At 53.3% G+C, this 17,279-nt stretch overlaps 1 protein-coding gene across 2 annotated transcripts in view; it reads left to right on the top strand.

The window, feature by feature from the left end:
- Positions 1-14,336: 14,336 nt before the first annotated feature.
- Positions 14,337-17,279, top strand: part of LOC138664027 (zinc finger protein 585A-like) — a 61,084-nt gene continuing 58,141 nt past the window's right edge. For both annotated transcript variants that reach the window (XM_069750434.1, XM_069750433.1), the window contains exon 1: positions 14,337-14,400. The gene's annotated coding sequence lies outside the window, so the exon portion shown is untranslated. The remainder of the gene's footprint in view (positions 14,401-17,279) is intronic.

Below are 17,279 nucleotides of genomic sequence, written 5' to 3'. Positions count from 1 at the left end.
TTATCCACTACCCTCGGATCCTTCAGACGGAACCTGAAAACCCATCTCTTCAGGAAAGCCTACAGCCTGCAATAACCATTCTGCCGCCTCACCACCACCAGAGCTGCTGCACCCCCGACCTTCTCTCCCTTCCCCATTATCCCATAGAATGTAAATCCGCAAGGACAGGGTCCTCTCCCCTCTGCACCGGTCTGTCATTGTAAATGATATCTATAACCCGGTATGTAACCCCTTTCTCATGTACAGCACCATGGAATTAATGATGCTATATAAATAATAATAATTCATGCCAGGCTGCCCAGAGGCAAAGACAAACTGTCCTCTGTGGGAGGTGTATGGTCTATGTCCTCCCTGCCATGCTCCAGTGATGCCCGTGAGCTACTTTCAGTGCCACCCTGTTGTGTTCACGACATGGTGCAGTGTTGTTCCACTGAGCAATTCGCCCGTGCGTGCTGCAGCTGAAACTCCAGTATTGCTTCTGCTCACACAGCCTCTACAGCGTATTCAACTTTTGAGTTCCACCTTGTTGATATGTCACAAATGAGGCGCTGAGCGAGAAGGCAGAAGTGACGCTGCAGCGCAGAACGTCGAGCAGCTGCAGGGTGTGAACGCCATAATCGTGCACAGACGACCTCTCACATATGGGTAATTTTTAAGAAAGATTTGCACCACTAAACTTGACACATGTGCCAGGCAAGGGATGTGGTCAAACCAGCTAGGCCTAGAGCTGCTACAAGATTTCGCCCGTTATCGCACACCACCAGGCCTGGATTTAGGTCCAGCGGCACCAACCACTCATCAGTCTTGTTTTTGCCTTGTCCACAGCTCTTGTGCAGTATGGAACTTGTCCCCCAAAATGATGAGTTTGAGAACAGCCTACTGTCTTTTCCCCCTGGCTGTGTTGAAGTTGCTGGTGCAAGTCTTACTGCTAGGTGATGGAGTAAGCGGAGTAGGAGGCCACATGGGCAGAGGAATGACCAACCATAGATGTAGGACATGTGCTAGAACGCCTTCCTCCTGTCCCAGCCTCCTCATTTACCCAGTGTGCAGATAGGGAGAAGTGACGTCCCTGCCCATGCTTACTGGTCTACGTATCGGTACTTATCTGGACCTTGCCACTGATGGCGTTGCACAGTGCACACCTGATTTTGGTTGCATCATGTGTGTGCTGGGCAGGGATGGCCAACTTGAAACATTAGTGTTGGATGGGAACCACATACTTCGCAACAGCCACCACCATCATTTTTTTTTTAAATTGCTTTTCTCCATCAGCTGGAATGGCAGCGATCCAAAGGCCAGGAATTGGTAAATGCTTTTATTCAGGACCAGGGCCTGTGGGCAGGTAGTGGGGTATTTCCTCTTTATGGGGTTTGGGTGATGGAGAGATGAACACTTCCATGGGACAGGGTGGAGATGCTTGGTGACACTGCTGGTGGTGGTGCTGTCACATCTTGTCTTTGCGGGTAGGCTGTTGTTCGTGAGCTGGATGAAGAGGTCAAGACCGCAGCAGAAGAGGGAGCAGGAGGAAAGCTCACATCTGTCATGTTTTTTAAGGTGTCCACTCTACTGCAGCTCGTACTTAGAACTCAGATGCAGGTGGTGCTCAGGTTAAGAAAATGTTAAAAAAAAAAAAAAAAATCAGAAGAGACTGGTTCCTGACTTTGGACTGATACTGCTTGGCCGATTTGCAAGGGGGTGAGGTGGTAGAAAGATGCCCACGGTCCTCAGGTGAAAACTCTGCGCTTTCAGCAGTGGACCCAGTGGAAGGAACTGCAGGCGCTCTCAGCCATCCAATCTAACACCGTCTGCACATGTTCTTGCCTCACTATCCATCCAGCTGTGCTCGTGCCTAGGATATGGTGCACAACATCCCGTGGACTGCATGCACCAGAGGAACGTGTTTCATGTAGACACGTAACGGGCACAGATCAACCATGTCACCTCCACCACGACCTTCATTTGATGCTCTCCTCATGTTCCCCCCCAACAATAATTCCCAGTAGAGAAGAGGCTGAATTAGGGCACTCTGAACCATGCTTCATTACTCGCAGCGTGCATCAGGTTATTACAGCATGCTGCACAAGGGTGGTAAATGAACAGGATACGGTAACTGTCTACATTTTTCTTTAAAAAAAAAACAGTAAAATATTAAAATTTGAGAATCATCAGTGGTCGATAACCTTTTAAAGGAGAAGTGTAACAATGATTGTAGCCGGCGTCTCCTCCGGTCTCTATCAGGCTCAGTAGAGGAGGACGCCGACAGCAGTGGATACAGAAAGCGCTCCCACACTCATCCAGGAGAACGGGATGATTTGTTCCCACTTCTCATTGCTGAGCTCGCCCAGGTTTTTTCATCTTACAGGACCAATTTCCAGTTTTCCATATTACAGAATTGTATCTTTATAAATGTCGCACTGATGGGCCGTATGGCATCCTATGTTTTCTGCTCACACCCATCTGATCTCAGTCACATTGCAGCTGAATACAGATCTGCCCGGCCTGATAGAAGAACATTGCTCCGAGGGCAGCCGACATTTACAGGATTGCCCTCATCTGATTTTTATGCTAACAAAAGTGAGATAAAATGTGAAGAGTCACATATTATACAGAACTGGCCATAAGTAAGACAAGTGATGCAGAACTATCAATATGGGAGGGGGAAACAGTTGTGGCCAGAAATATTGCAGCAGTTCATAGATGAGGAGGGTGAGGTTTTATTGTCCTGTGATTTAGGTCTGATCCAGGAGGTCTGAGGAGAACATTACTTAATTGATGGAGCAAGACAAATCCATGCAACACATTCATTCCAGCTCTGTCACAGGTCGTCAGAATTTTGTAAACCATTAGTACAAAAAAATAAAAATGTGAATATTGCCTAACATTACAGAGATACATTATTCTTCTGGAAAATGTCACAGCCTGTCCCATCAGTGGTGGCAGCAGCAGTCAGACCCTCCGCAAAAATCAGCTTATGCCTTATAAAGAAAAAACAATTATGGATTTATAAAAAACACAACATACAGCTAGTCCGGCTGTATGGGCTACATGGAAGTGCGGGTCCGGTCTACTGGTGAGGACGTCCCTACAGATAGTTTCCCCAATAACCTGCAATGTGTAAACTCAGCCTGATACAGATCCAACTGCGTTACTCTCCACTAATGTCACCCCGCGCTTAAGAATTATAGAAATGAAAAGTCAACTCATAGCTGTCACACTATTTTATTACAAGTCAAATAGTTAGAAATCAAAAATATATGAATAATAAAGAGTTTTAGAAATCAAAACAATGAATTAAATATTAAAGACAGATTAATGACAAAAAAGCAAAACACATTTTGTACCAAAGTCCCCTGTGATTTAGCTTCAAAAATGGAATTGTGGTGCTTAAAGGGAACCTGTCACCCCCAAAATCGAGGGTGAACTAAGCCCACCAGCATCAGGGGCTTATCTACAGCATTCTGTAATGCGTTCTGTAATGCTGTAGAAAAGCCCCCGATGTATCCTAAAAGATGAGAAAAAGAGGTTAGATTATACTCACCCAGGGACAGTCCCAGTCCTGTCCAATGGGCATCGCGGTCCGGTGCCTCCTATCTTCATCAGATGACGTCCTCTTCTTGTCTTCACGCTGTGGATCCAGCGCAAAGTACTGCAGTGCACAGGCCCCAGGCCTCTCTGACCTTTCCCAGCGCACCGCAGCGTGAAGACAAGAAGAGGACGTCATCCTATCAAGATGGGAGGCCCCGGACCGCGACGCCCATCAGATCGGACTGCCTGCGTGAGTATATTATAACCTCTTTTTCTCATCTTTTAGGATACATCGGGGGCTTATCTACAGCATTACAGAATGCAATACAGAATGCTGGAGATAAGCCCCTGATGCTGGTGGGCTAAGCTCGTCCTCGATTTTGGGGGTGACAGGTTCCCTTTAACATAAAATTCCTCTCTCAGTGAATACACTAAGGAGAGGAGCGAAGAGGCAGAGGAGAGGAGCGGACAGGGCAGTGAGACAGAGGACAGGAGCGGACCGGATGAGGCGGGGAGGCAGAGGAGCGGAGCGGAGCGGAGCGGAGCGGACGGGGAGGCAGAGGAGCGGAGCGGAGCGGAGCGGACGGGGAGGCAGAGGAGCGGAGCGGAGCGGACGGGGAGGCAGAGGAGAGGAGCGGAGCGGACGGGGAGGCAGAGGAGAGGAGCGGAGCGGACGGGGAGGCAGAGGAGAGGAGCGGAGCGGACGGGGAGGCAGAGGAGAGGAGCGGAGCGGACGGGGAGGCAGAGGAGAGGAGCGGAGCGGACGGGGAGGCAGAGGAGAGGAGCGGAGCGGACGGGGAGGCAGAGGAGAGGAGCGGAGCGGACGGGGAGGCAGAGGAGAGGAGCGGAGCGGACGGGGAGGCAGAGGAGAGGAGCGGAGCGGAGGGGGAGGCAGAGGACAGGAGCGGAGCGGAGGGGGAGGCAGAGGAGAGGAGCGGAGCGGAGGGGGAGGCAGAGGAGAGGAGCGGAGCGGACGGGGAGGCAGAGGAGAGGAGCGGAGCGGACGGGGAGGCAGAGGAGAGGAGCGGAGCGGACGGGGAGGCAGAGGAGAGGAGCGGAGCGGACGGGGAGGCAGAGGAGAGGAGCGGAGCGGACGGGGAGGCAGAGGAGAGGAGCGGAGCGGACGGGGAGGCAGAGGAGAGGAGCGGAGCGGACGGGGAGGCAGAGGAGAGGAGCGGAGCGGAGGGGGAGGCAGAGGAGAGGAGCGGAGCGGAGGGGGAGGCAGAGGAGAGGAGCGGAGCGGAGGGGGAGGCAGAGGAGAGGAGAGGAGCGGAGGGGGAGGCAGAGGAGAGGAGCGGAGCGGAGGGGGAGGCAGAGGAGAGGAGCGGAGCGGAGGGGGAGGCAGAGGAGAGGAGCGGAGCGGACGGGGAGGCAGAGGAGAGGAGCGGAGCGGACGGGGAGGCAGAGGAGAGGAGCGGAGCGGACGGGGAGGCAGAGGAGAGGAGCGGAGCGGACGGGGAGGCAGAGGAGAGGAGCGGAGCGGACGGGGAGGCAGAGGAGAGGAGCGGAGCGGACGGGGAGGCAGAGGAGAGGAGCGGAGCGGACGGGGAGGCAGAGGAGAGGAGCGGAGCGGACGGGGAGGCAGAGGAGAGGAGCGGAGCGGACGGGGAGGCAGAGGAGAGGAGCGGAGCGGACGGGGAGGCAGAGGAGAGGAGCGGAGCGGACGGGGAGGCAGAGGAGAGGAGCGGAGCGGACGGGGAGGCAGAGGAGAGGAGCGGAGCGGACGGGGAGGCAGAGGAGAGGAGCGGAGCGGACGGGGAGGCAGAGGAGAGGAGCGGAGCGGACGGGGAGGCAGAGGAGAGGAGCGGAGCGGACGGGGAGGCAGAGGAGAGGAGCGGAGCGGACGGGGAGGCAGAGGAGAGGAGCGGAGCGGACGGGGAGGCAGAGGAGAGGAGCGGAGCGGACGGGGAGGCAGAGGAGAGGAGCGGAGCGGACGGGGAGGCAGAGGAGAGGAGCGGAGCGGACGGGGAGGCAGAGGAGAGGAGCGGAGCGGACGGGGAGGCAGAGGAGAGGAGCGGAGCGGACGGGGAGGCAGAGGAGAGGAGCGGAGCGGACGGGGAGGCAGAGGAGAGGAGCGGAGCGGACGGGGAGGCAGAGGAGAGGAGCGGAGCGGACGGGGAGGCAGAGGAGAGGAGCGGAGCGGACGGGGAGGCAGAGGAGAGGAGCGGAGCGGACGGGGAGGCAGAGGAGAGGAGCGGAGCGGACGGGGAGGCAGAGGAGAGGAGCGGAGCGGACGGGGAGGCAGAGGAGAGGAGCGGAGCGGACGGGGAGGCAGAGGAGAGGAGCGGAGCGGACGGGGAGGCAGAGGAGAGGAGCGGAGCGGACGGGGAGGCAGAGGAGAGGAGCGGAGCGGACGGGGAGGCAGAGGAGAGGAGCGGAGCGGACGGGGAGGCAGAGGAGAGGAGCGGAGCGGACGGGGAGGCAGAGGAGAGGAGCGGAGCGGACGGGGAGGCAGAGGAGAGGAGCGGAGCGGACGGGGAGGCAGAGGAGAGGAGCGGAGCGGACGGGGAGGCAGAGGAGAGGAGCGGAGCGGACGGGGAGGCAGAGGAGAGGAGCGGAGCGGACGGGGAGGCAGAGGAGAGGAGCGGAGCGGACGGGGAGGCAGAGGAGAGGAGCGGAGCGGACGGGGAGGCAGAGGAGAGGAGCGGAGCGGACGGGGAGGCAGAGGAGAGGAGCGGAGCGGACGGGGAGGCAGAGGAGAGGAGCGGAGCGGACGGGGAGGCAGAGGAGAGGAGCGGAGCGGACGGGGAGGCAGAGGAGAGGAGCGGAGCGGACGGGGAGGCAGAGGAGAGGAGCGGAGCGGACGGGGAGGCAGAGGAGAGGAGCGGAGCGGACGGGGAGGCAGAGGAGAGGAGCGGAGCGGACGGGGAGGCAGAGGAGAGGAGCGGAGCGGACGGGGAGGCAGAGGAGAGGAGCGGAGCGGACGGGGAGGCAGAGGAGAGGAGCGGAGCGGACGGGGAGGCAGAGGAGAGGAGCGGAGCGGACGGGGAGGCAGAGGAGAGGAGCGGAGCGGACGGGGAGGCAGAGGAGAGGAGCGGAGCGGACGGGGAGGCAGAGGAGAGGAGCGGAGCGGACGGGGAGGCAGAGGAGAGGAGCGGAGCGGACGGGGAGGCAGAGGAGAGGAGCGGAGCGGACGGGGAGGCAGAGGAGAGGAGCGGAGCGGACGGGGAGGCAGAGGAGAGGAGCGGAGCGGACGGGGAGGCAGAGGAGAGGAGCGGAGCGGACGGGGAGGCAGAGGAGAGGAGCGGACCGGACGGGGAGGCAGAGGAGAGGAGCGGACCGGACGGGGAGGCAGAGGAGAGGAGCGGACCGGACGGGGAGGCAGAGGAGAGGAGCGGACCGGACGGGGAGGCAGAGGAGAGGAGAGGAGCGGACGGGGAGGCAGAGGAGAGGAGCGGACCGGACGGGGAGGCAGAGGAGAGGAGCGGACCGGACGGGGAGGCAGAGGAGAGGAGCGGACCGGACGGGGAGGCAGAGGAGAGGAGCGGACCGGACGGGGAGGCAGAGGAGAGGAGCGGACCGGACGGGGAGGCAGAGGAGAGGAGCGGACCGGACGGGGAGGCAGAGGAGAGGAGCGGACCGGACGGGGAGGCAGAGGAGAGGAGCGGACCGGACGGGGAGGCAGAGGAGAGGAGCGGACCGGACGGGGAGGCAGAGGAGAGGAGCGGACCGAACGGGGAGGCAGAGGAGAGGAGCGGACCGGACGGGGAGGCAGAGGAGAGGAGCGGACCGGACGGGGAGGCAGAGGAGAGGAGCGGACCGGACGGGGAGGCAGAGGAGAGGAGCGGACCGGACGGGGAGGCAGAGGAGAGGAGCGGACCGGACGGGGAGGCAGAGGAGAGGAGCGGACCGGACGGGGAGGCAGAGGAGAGGAGCGGACCGGACGGGGAGGCAGAGGAGAGGAGCGGACCGGACGGGGAGGCAGAGGAGAGGAGCGGACCGGACGGGGAGGCAGAGGAGAGGAGCGGACCGGACGGGGAGGCAGAGGAGAGGAGCGGACCGGACGGGGAGGCAGAGGAGAGGAGCGGACCGGACGGGGAGGCAGAGGAGAGGAGCGGACCGGACGGGGAGGCAGAGGAGAGGAGCGGACCGGACGGGGAGGCAGAGGAGAGGAGCGGACCGGACGGGGAGGCAGAGGAGAGGAGCGGACCGGACGGGGAGGCAGAGGAGAGGAGCGGACCGGACGGGGAGGCAGAGGAGAGGAGCGGACCGGACGGGGAGGCAGAGGAGAGGAGCGGACCGGACGGGGAGGCAGAGGAGAGGAGCGGACCGGACGGGGAGGCAGAGGAGAGGAGCGGACCGGACGGGGAGGCAGAGGAGAGGAGCGGACCGGACGGGGAGGCAGAGGAGAGGAGCGGACCGGACGGGGAGGCAGAGGAGAGGAGCGGACCGGACGGGGAGGCAGAGGAGAGGAGCGGACCGGACGGGGAGGCAGAGGAGAGGAGCGGACCGGACGGGGAGGCAGAGGAGAGGAGCGGACCGGACGGGGAGGCAGAGGAGAGGAGCGGACCGGACGGGGAGGCAGAGGAGAGGAGCGGACCGGACGGGGAGGCAGAGGAGAGGAGCGGACCGGACGGGGAGGCAGAGGAGAGGAGCGGACCGGACGGGGAGGCAGAGGAGAGGAGCGGACCGGACGGGGAGGCAGAGGAGAGGAGCGGACCGGACGGGGAGGCAGAGGAGAGGAGCGGACCGGACGGGGAGGCAGAGGAGAGGAGCGGACCGGACGGGGAGGCAGAGGAGCGGACCGGACGGGGAGGCAGAGGAGCGGACCGGACGGGGAGGCAGAGGAGCGGACCGGACGGGGAGGCAGAGGAGCGGACCGGACGGGGAGGCAGAGGAGCGGACCGGACGGGGAGGCAGAGGAGCGGACCGGACGGGGAGGCAGAGGAGCGGACCGGACGGGGAGGCAGAGGAGCGGACCGGACGGGGAGGCAGAGGAGCGGACCGGACGGGGAGGCAGAGGAGCGGACCGGACGGGGAGGCAGAGGAGCGGACCGGACGGGGAGGCAGAGGAGCGGACCGGACGGGGAGGCAGAGGAGCGGACCGGACGGGGAGGCAGAGGAGCGGACCGGACGGGGAGGCAGAGGAGCGGACCGGACGGGGAGGCAGAGGAGCGGACCGGACGGGGAGGCAGAGGAGCGGACCGGACGGGGAGGCAGAGGAGCGGACCGGACGGGGAGGCAGAGGAGCGGACCGGACGGGGAGGCAGAGGAGCGGACCGGACGGGGAGGCAGAGGAGCGGACCGGACGGGGAGGCAGAGGAGCGGACCGGACGGGGAGGCAGAGGAGCGGACCGGACGGGGAGGCAGAGGAGCGGACCGGACGGGGAGGCAGAGGGGCGGACCGGACGGGGAGGCAGAGGGGCGGACCGGACGGGGAGGCAGAGGAGCGGACCGGACGGGGAGGCAGAGGAGCGGACCGGACGGGGTGGGGAGGCAGACCTTAGCAATACAATATAAATGGAGAGGAAAGGAGGTTTTTGTAGGAATTATTGTCATCTATCAGCAGTGTCATCACTTTGGGTCCTCACTTGGATTGTGGGGGCACAAGCATTCCACTTGGTGAAGAGAAGTCCAGTGATGAGATGACATCTGCAGGGAGGTCACTGCTCTGGAGGACACAGGATGGGGAAAAACCACAATACCTAAAATAAAAGAAAAAAATCATGGAGAAAGCTGGATACCAGTAATGGCTGACACCAGTGGCCACCAGGGTAATACTGACAGCACAGAATAAAGCCCGGGATCTGGAGACATTATTATCACGCAGTGTTGCTCCCAGAGGTCATAGGTCAGTCATCAATCTGACATCATGTGTGCCCAATAATATTAATGAGAAAACGTTTTATGTAAAACCACCCCCAAAAAAAACACAACAGGACCGACTCCTCACCATCAGGCAGAGATTCTCATGTTAAGTAATATCAATCCCTCAGATCTCCATCATCCTTCATCCCCTGTTCGCCCCCTCACACGTAGCACTATACATCCCTGCGTCCCCACCGCAAGTAACATAGTAACATAGTTAGTAAGGCCGAAAAAAGACATTTGTCCATCCAGTTCAGCCTATATTCCATCATAATAAATCCCCAGATCTACGTCCTTCTACAGAACCTAATAATTGTATGATACAATATTGTTCTGCTCCAGGAAGACATCCAGGCCTCTCTTGAACCCCTCGACTGAGTTCGCCATCACCACCTCCTCAGGCAAGCAATTCCAGATTCTCACTGCCCTAACAGTAAAGAATCCTCTTCTATGTTGGTGGAAAAACCTTCTCTCCTCCAGACGCAAAGAATGCCCCCTTGTGCCCGTCACCTTCCTTGGTATAAACAGATCCTCAGCGAGATATTTGTATTGTCCCCTTATATACTTATACATGGTTATTAGATCGCCCCTCAGTCGTCTTTTTTCTAGACTAAATAATCCTAATTTCGCTAATCTATCTGGGTATTGTAGTTCTCCCATCCCCTTTATTAATTTTGTTGCCCTCCTTTGTACTCTCTCTAGTTCCATTATATCCTTCCTGAGCACCGGTGCCCAAAACTGGACACAGTACTCCATGTGCGGTCTAACTAGGGATTTGTACAGAGGCAGTATAATGCTCTCATCATGTGTATCCAGACCTCTTTTAATGCACCCCATGATCCTGTTTGCCTTGGCAGCTGCTGCCTGGCACTGGCTGCTCCAGGTAAGTTTATCATTAACTAGGATCCCCAAGTCCTTCTCCCTGTCAGATTTACCCAGTGGTTTCCCGTTCAGTGTGTAATGGTGATATTGATTCCCTCTTCCCATGTGTATAACCTTACATTTATCATTGTTAAACATCATTTGCCACCTTTCAGCCCAAGTTTCCAACTTATCCAGATCCATCTGTAGCAGAATACTATCTTCTCTTGTATTAACTGCTTTACATAGTTTTGTATCATCTGCAAATATCGATATTTTACTGTGTAAACCTTCTACCAGATCATTAATGAATATGTTGAAGAGAACAGGTCCCAATACTGACCCCTGCGGTACCCCACTGGTCACAGCGACCCAGTTAGAGACTATACCATTTATAACCACCCTCTGCTTTCTATCACTAAGCCAGTTACTAACCCATTTACACACATTTTCCCCCAGACCAAGCATTCTCATTTTGTGTACCAACCTCTTGTGCGGCACGGTATCAAACGCTTTGGAAAAATCGAGATATACCACGTCCAATGACTCACCGTGGTCCAGCCTATAGCTTACCTCTTCATAAAAACTGATTAGATTGGTTTGACAGGAGCGATTTCTCATAAACCCATGCTGATATGGAGTTAAACAGTTATTCTCATTGAGATAATCCAGAATAACATCCCTCAGAAACCCTTCAAATATTTTACCAACAATAGAGGTTAGACTTACTGGCCTATAATTTCCAGGTTCACTTTTACAGCCCTTTTTGAATATTGGCACCACATTTGCTATGCGCCAGTCCTGCGGAACAGACCCTGTCGCTATAGAGTCACTAAAAATAAGAAATAATGGTTTATCTATTACATTACTTAGTTCTCTTAGTACTCGTGGGTGTATGCCATCCGGACCCGGAGATTTATCTATTTTAATCTTATTTAGCCGGTTTCGCACCTCTTCTTGGGTTAGATTGGTGACCCTTAATATAGGGTTTTCATTGTTTCTTGGGATTTCACCTAGCATTTCATTTTCCACCGTGAATACCGTGGAGAAGAAGGTGTTTAATATGTTAGCTTTTTCCTCGTCATCTACAACCATTCTTTCCTCACTATTTTTTAAGGGGCCTACATTTTCAGTTTTTATTCTTTTACTATTGATATAGTTGAAGAACAGTTTGGGATTAGTTTTACTCTCCTTAGCAATGTGCTTCTCTGTTTCCTTTTTGGCAGCTTTAATTAGTTTTTTAGATAAAGTATTTTTCTCCCTATAGTTTTTTAGAGCTTCAATGGTGCCATCCTGCTTTAGTAGTGCAAATGCTTTCTTTTTACTGTTAATTGCCTGTCTTACTTCTTTGTTTAGCCACATTGGGTTTTTCCTATTTCTAGTCCTTTTATTCCCACAAGGTATAAACCGCTTACACTGCCTATTTAGGATGTTCTTAAACATTTCCCATTTATTATCTGTATTCTTATTTCTGAGGATATTGTCCCAGTCTACCAGATTAAGGGCATCTCTAAGCTGGTCAAACTTTGCCTTCCTAAAGTTCAGTGTTTTTGTGACTCCCTGACAAGTCCCCCTAGTGAAAGACAGGTGAAACTGCACAATATTGTGGTCGCTATTTCCTAGATGCCCGACCACCTGCAGATTTGTTATTCTGTCAGGTCTATTAGATAGTATTAGGTCTAAAAGTGCTGCTCCTCTGGTTGGATTCTGCACCAATTGTGAAAGATAATTTTTCTTGGTTATTAGCAGAAACCTGTTGCCTTTATGGGTTTCACAGGTTTCTGTTTCCCAGTTAATATCCGGGTAGTTAAAGTCCCCCATAACCAGGACCTCATTATGGGTTGCAGCTTCATCTATCTGCTTTAGAAGTAGACTTTCCATGGTTTCTGTTATATTTGGGGGTTTGTAACAGACCCCAATGAGAATTTTGTTACCATTTTTCCCTCCATGAATTTCAACCCATATGGACTCGACATCCTCATTCCCTTCGCTAATATCCTCCCTTAAAGTGGACTTTAGACAAGACTTTACATAGAGACAAACCCCTCCTCCTCTCCGATTTTTACGATCCTTTCTAAACAGACTGTAACCCTGTAAGTTAACTGCCCAGTCATAGCTTTCATCTAACCATGTCTCGGTTATTCCCACTATGTCAAAGTTACCTGTAGATATTTCTGCTTCTAGTTCTTCCATCTTGTTTGTCAGGCTTCTGGCGTTTGCGAGCATGCAGTTTAGAGGATTTTGTTTTGTTCCAATCTCCTCACTGTGGATTGTTTTAGAAATGTTCTTACCTCCCTTCTGAGTATGTTTTCCTGGGTCGTCTTTGTTCAAGTCTAATGTTTTTCTTCCCGTCCCCTCTTCTTCTAGTTTAACGCCCTCCTGATGAGTGTAGCGAGTCTTCTGGCGAATGTGTGTTTCCCTGGTTTGTTGAGGTGTAGTCCGTCTCTGGCGAGGAGTCCATCATACAAGTAATTCACACCGTGGTCCAGGAATCCGAATCCTTGTTGTCTGCACCATCGTCTTAGCCAGTTGTTTGCATCAAGGATCCTGTTCCATCTCCTGGTGCCATGCCCGTCTACTGGAAGGATAGAAGAAAAAACTACCTGTGCATCCAGTTCCTTTACTTTCTTCCCCAACTCTTCAAAGCTTGCAGATTGTCGGTAGGTCCTTCCTTGCCGTGTCATTGGTGCCAACATGTATCAGAAGAAATGGGTGGACGTCCTTGGAGCTGAAGAGCTTTGGTATCCTATCGGTCACATCCTTGATCATCGCACCTGGAAGGCAGCATACTTCTCTTGCAGTTATGTCCGGTCTGCAGATAGCTGCTTCTGTGCCTCTCAGTAGTGAGTCTCCCACCACCACCACTCTTCGTTGCTTCTTGGCTGTACTTTTTGCTGTCACTTGTTGCTGTGTGCCCTTTTCTTTTTTGCTTGCTGGTATTGCTTCATTCTTAGGTGTGCCATCTTCATCCTCTACAAAGATTTGATATCGGTTCTTCAGTTGTGTGGTTGGTGATTTCTCCATGGCCTTCTTGCTTCTTTTGGTCACATGCTTCCACTCATCTGCTTTTGGAGGTTCTCTGACACTTTTTTCACCTTCTGTGACCAGTAGAGATGCTTCTGTTCTGTCTAGAAAGTCTTCATTCTCTTTGATGAGTTTCAAAGTTGCTATTCTTTCTTCCAGACCCCGCACCTTTTCTTCTAAAAGGGCCACTAGTCTACACTTCTGACAGGTGAAATTGGATTCTTCTTCTGGTCGATCTGTGAACATGTAGCACATGCTGCAGCTCACCATGTAGGTTGTCACATCTGCCATGTTGCTCCTAGATCCTGCTGACTTGCTGTGTGTTTTCCTTCTTGTGTAATCTACTCAGCCAAGCTCTCTTGCAATAATGTCCTACAGGCAACCCAACGATCTTCTAGCTTAGGGAGACTTCGCTTCTCCCAGAAGGCACCTGGAATATGCAAATTAGCCTCCTGAAGCTTGAATCCCTGGTTTGGTGATGCTTTCGAAGCAGCTGGTCCCGGCTGTACCCAACGATCTTCTAGCTTAGGGAGACTTCGCTTCTCCCAGAAGGCACCTGGAATATGCAAATTAGCCTCCTGAAGCTTGAATCCTGGTTTGTGTGACATCACACACTGACCTGCACAGTACGTGACAACAGCCCCCCACACCATGCAGAGCCATGCGAGTAACATCAGCCCCATTCTGCAGGTAGACCCCCCTGCACACAGATCCCCCACGCATACAACATGACCCCCTTCCCACAGAGACCCCCAGCATGCAGTCACCCTACCCCAGGCAGGCCCCTCCAGCACGCAGTCCCAGGCAAGCAACGTCACCCCCTTCCCCAGGCAGGCCCCTCCAGAGTGCAGTCCCATGCAAGCATCACCAGACTACCAGCACGCAGTCCCATGCAAGCAACATCTCCGCTTCTCCCCAGGCAGACCCCCCTCCAGCATGCACATGCAGCCCCATGCAAGCATCACCCCATTCTCCCCAGACAGACTCCCACTTACCTGATATGTGACTATGGAGAATGACCCAAAAATACCCCAAATCCGCCCTGACATATTCCACATCCTCCTCCTGTCTGCTCTATGGAGGAAGAGGCTCCGCCCCCTCCGGTCACATGGGCACGACGTCATCACAGGTCCTGTGCGCACAGAACAGCCATATATGTGGTGTGCGGCTCTGCAGGTGGAGGTAGGTGCTGGAGATTCCCCATTACTGGGCGCGGGGACATTAACCCCTTCTGCACGGAGACTCTTTTGGGGTTGTTGTTGCCACTTTATAAGAATCATAACGTTGTTGTTCTGTTTCCTATAATAGATACATACGAGCCAACTATGGCGGACAGGAAGTGAGGGAGCGGATTGTTCTTTCTTGGCCTCACACAGTGTAATGCCCCCATGGTTGTGGCTAAATCCCAGTCGGCTAAGGCAGAGGTCCCCAACTCCAGTCCTCAAGGCCCACCAACAGGTCTTGTTTTCAGGATTTCCTTTGCATTGCACAGGTGATGCAATTATTACCTGGGCAAGACTAAGGAAATCCTGAAAACATGACATGTTGGTGGGCCTTGGGGACTGGAGTTGGGGACCCCTGGGCTAAGGGACCAGGTCCTTCTGTGCACTGGGATTTCGCTTTCTCACACAGTCGCTATTTCCTGGTTGCAGAGGGACCAGGTCCTTTAGTGACTTGGATTTATCCTGCTCTATATAAGAATGCTAAATCCCAGTAGATAGAAGGCCCCTTACTGTATATAGATATATATGAATACTGTGATGTGATTTTTTTTGAGCTGCAGACTAAATATGACATCTGATCACACATTTATTTATATGTGACAATTATACACAAGAATTTTCCCCTTAATCCCAATGTGTACAATATTCTGCGCCAATCTCATCCGCGTCCCGTTTTATTTACTGGTGATCATTTTTGGAGATCACACGACCACAGATTTTTTTCCATGCATGCACCTAGGAGTGTTTTAACCCTCAGGCGATTTTTCCGTTTTTTTTTTTTTAAATTTTTCCTGCCCATAACTTATTTTTCCATCCACATCGCCGTTGGGATTTTTTTTATTTTGGCGGGACGTTCTTATTGATGCCATTTTGGCGCGGATACCATGTTTTGATCACCTCTTATTTCATTTTATTGCAATGTTGCGGCGACAAAAAAAAACGTAATTATGGCGATTTGAGGTTTTTTTTTTCGTTATGCCGTTTACTGATCAGATTATTTTACACTTTGATTGGTCAGACCTTTCTCAACACGACAAGTCCAAATTGGTGTATTTTTTTTTAACCCCTTTCTGACATCGGACGTGCTATCCCGTCCATGTGGGGTGGGCCCCTATGACCATGGACGGGATAGTACGTCCAGCGCGATCGGCGGCGCTCACGGGGGGAGCGCCGCCGATCGCGGCCGGGTGTCAGCTGCCTATCGCAGCTGACATCCGACACTATGTGCCAGGAGCGGTCACGGACCGCCCCCGGCACATTAACCCCTGGCACACCGCGATCAAAGATGATCGCGATGTGCCGGCGGTGCAGGGAAGCACCGTTCAGGGAGGGGGCTCCCTGTGGGCTTCCCTGAGCCCCCCGCAGCAACGCGATGTGATCGCGTTGCTGCGAGGGTCTTACCTCCCTCCCTCCCTGCTCGAGCCCCGGATCCAAGATGGCCGCGGATCCAGGTCCTGCAGGGAGGGAGGTGGCTTCACAGAGCCTGCTCAGAGCAGGCACTGTGAAGCAGCCTGCACTCCTATCAGATCGGTGATCTGACAGAGTGCTGTGCAAACTGTCAGATCACCGATCTGTGATGTACCCCCCTGGGACAAAGTAAAAAAGTTAAAAAAAAAAATTTCAAATGTGTAAAAAAAAATAAAAAAAAATATTCCAAAATAATGAAAAAAAAAAAAATATTATTCCCATAAATACATTTCTTTATCTAAATAATAAAAAAAAACAAAACAATAAAAGTACACATATTTAGTATCGCCGCGTCCGTAACGACCCGACCTATAAACCTGGCCCACTAGTTAACCCCTTCAGTAAACACCGTAAGGAAAAAAAAAAAAAAACGAGGCAAAAAACAACGCTTTATTATCATACCGCCGAACAAAAAGTGGAATAACACGCGATCAAAAAGACAGATATAAATAACCATGGTACCGCTGAAAACGTCATCTTGTCCCGCAAAAAACGAGCCGCCATACAGCATCATCAGCAAAAAAATTAAAAAGTTATAGTCCTGAGAATAAAGCGATGCCAAAATAATTATTTTTTCTATAAAATAGTTTTTATCATATAAAAGCGCCAAAACATAAAAAAATGATATAAATGAGGTGTCGCTGTAATCGTACTGACCCGAAGAATAAAACTGCTTTATCAATTTTACCAAACGCGGAACGGTATAAACGCCTCCCCCAAAAGAAATTCATGAATAGCTGATTTTTGGTCATTCTGCCTCACAAAAATCGGAATAAAAAGCGATCAAAAAATGTCACGTGCCCGAAAATGTTACCAATAAAAACGTCAACTCGTCCCGTAAAAAACTAGACCTCACATGACTCTGTGGACCAAAATATAGAAAAATTATAGCTCTCAAAATGTGGTAACGCAAAAAATATTTTTTGCAATAAAAAGCGTCTTTCAGTGTGTAACGGCTGCCAATCATAAAAATCCACTAAAAAACCCGCTATAAAAGTAAATAAAACCCCCATTCATCACCCCCTTAGTTAGCGAAAAATTAAAAAAATGTATTTATTTCCATTTTCCCATTAGGACTAGGGTTAGAGTTAGGGTTAGGGCTAGGGTTAGGGCTAGGGTTAGGGCTAGGGTTAGGGCTAGGGCTAGGGTTAGGGCTAGGGTTAGGATTAGGGCTAGGGCTTCAGTTTGGGTTGGGGCTAAAGTTACAGTTAGGGTTTAGATTACATTTACGGTTGGGAATAGGGTTGGGATTAGGGTTAGGGGTGTGTCTGGGTTAGAGGTGTGGTTAGGGTTACTGTTGGGATTAGGGTTAGGGGTGTGTTTGGATTAGGGTTTCAGTTATAATTGTGGGGTTTCCACTGTTTAGGCACA

Source organism: Ranitomeya imitator, chromosome 2 (assembly GCF_032444005.1).
Source record: "Ranitomeya imitator isolate aRanImi1 chromosome 2, aRanImi1.pri, whole genome shotgun sequence".
NCBI classification, from domain to species: domain Eukaryota; kingdom Metazoa; phylum Chordata; class Amphibia; order Anura; family Dendrobatidae; genus Ranitomeya; species Ranitomeya imitator.
Note: the sequence above shows the minus strand (reverse complement) of the source record. Positions and strands in the feature narration are given on the sequence as shown.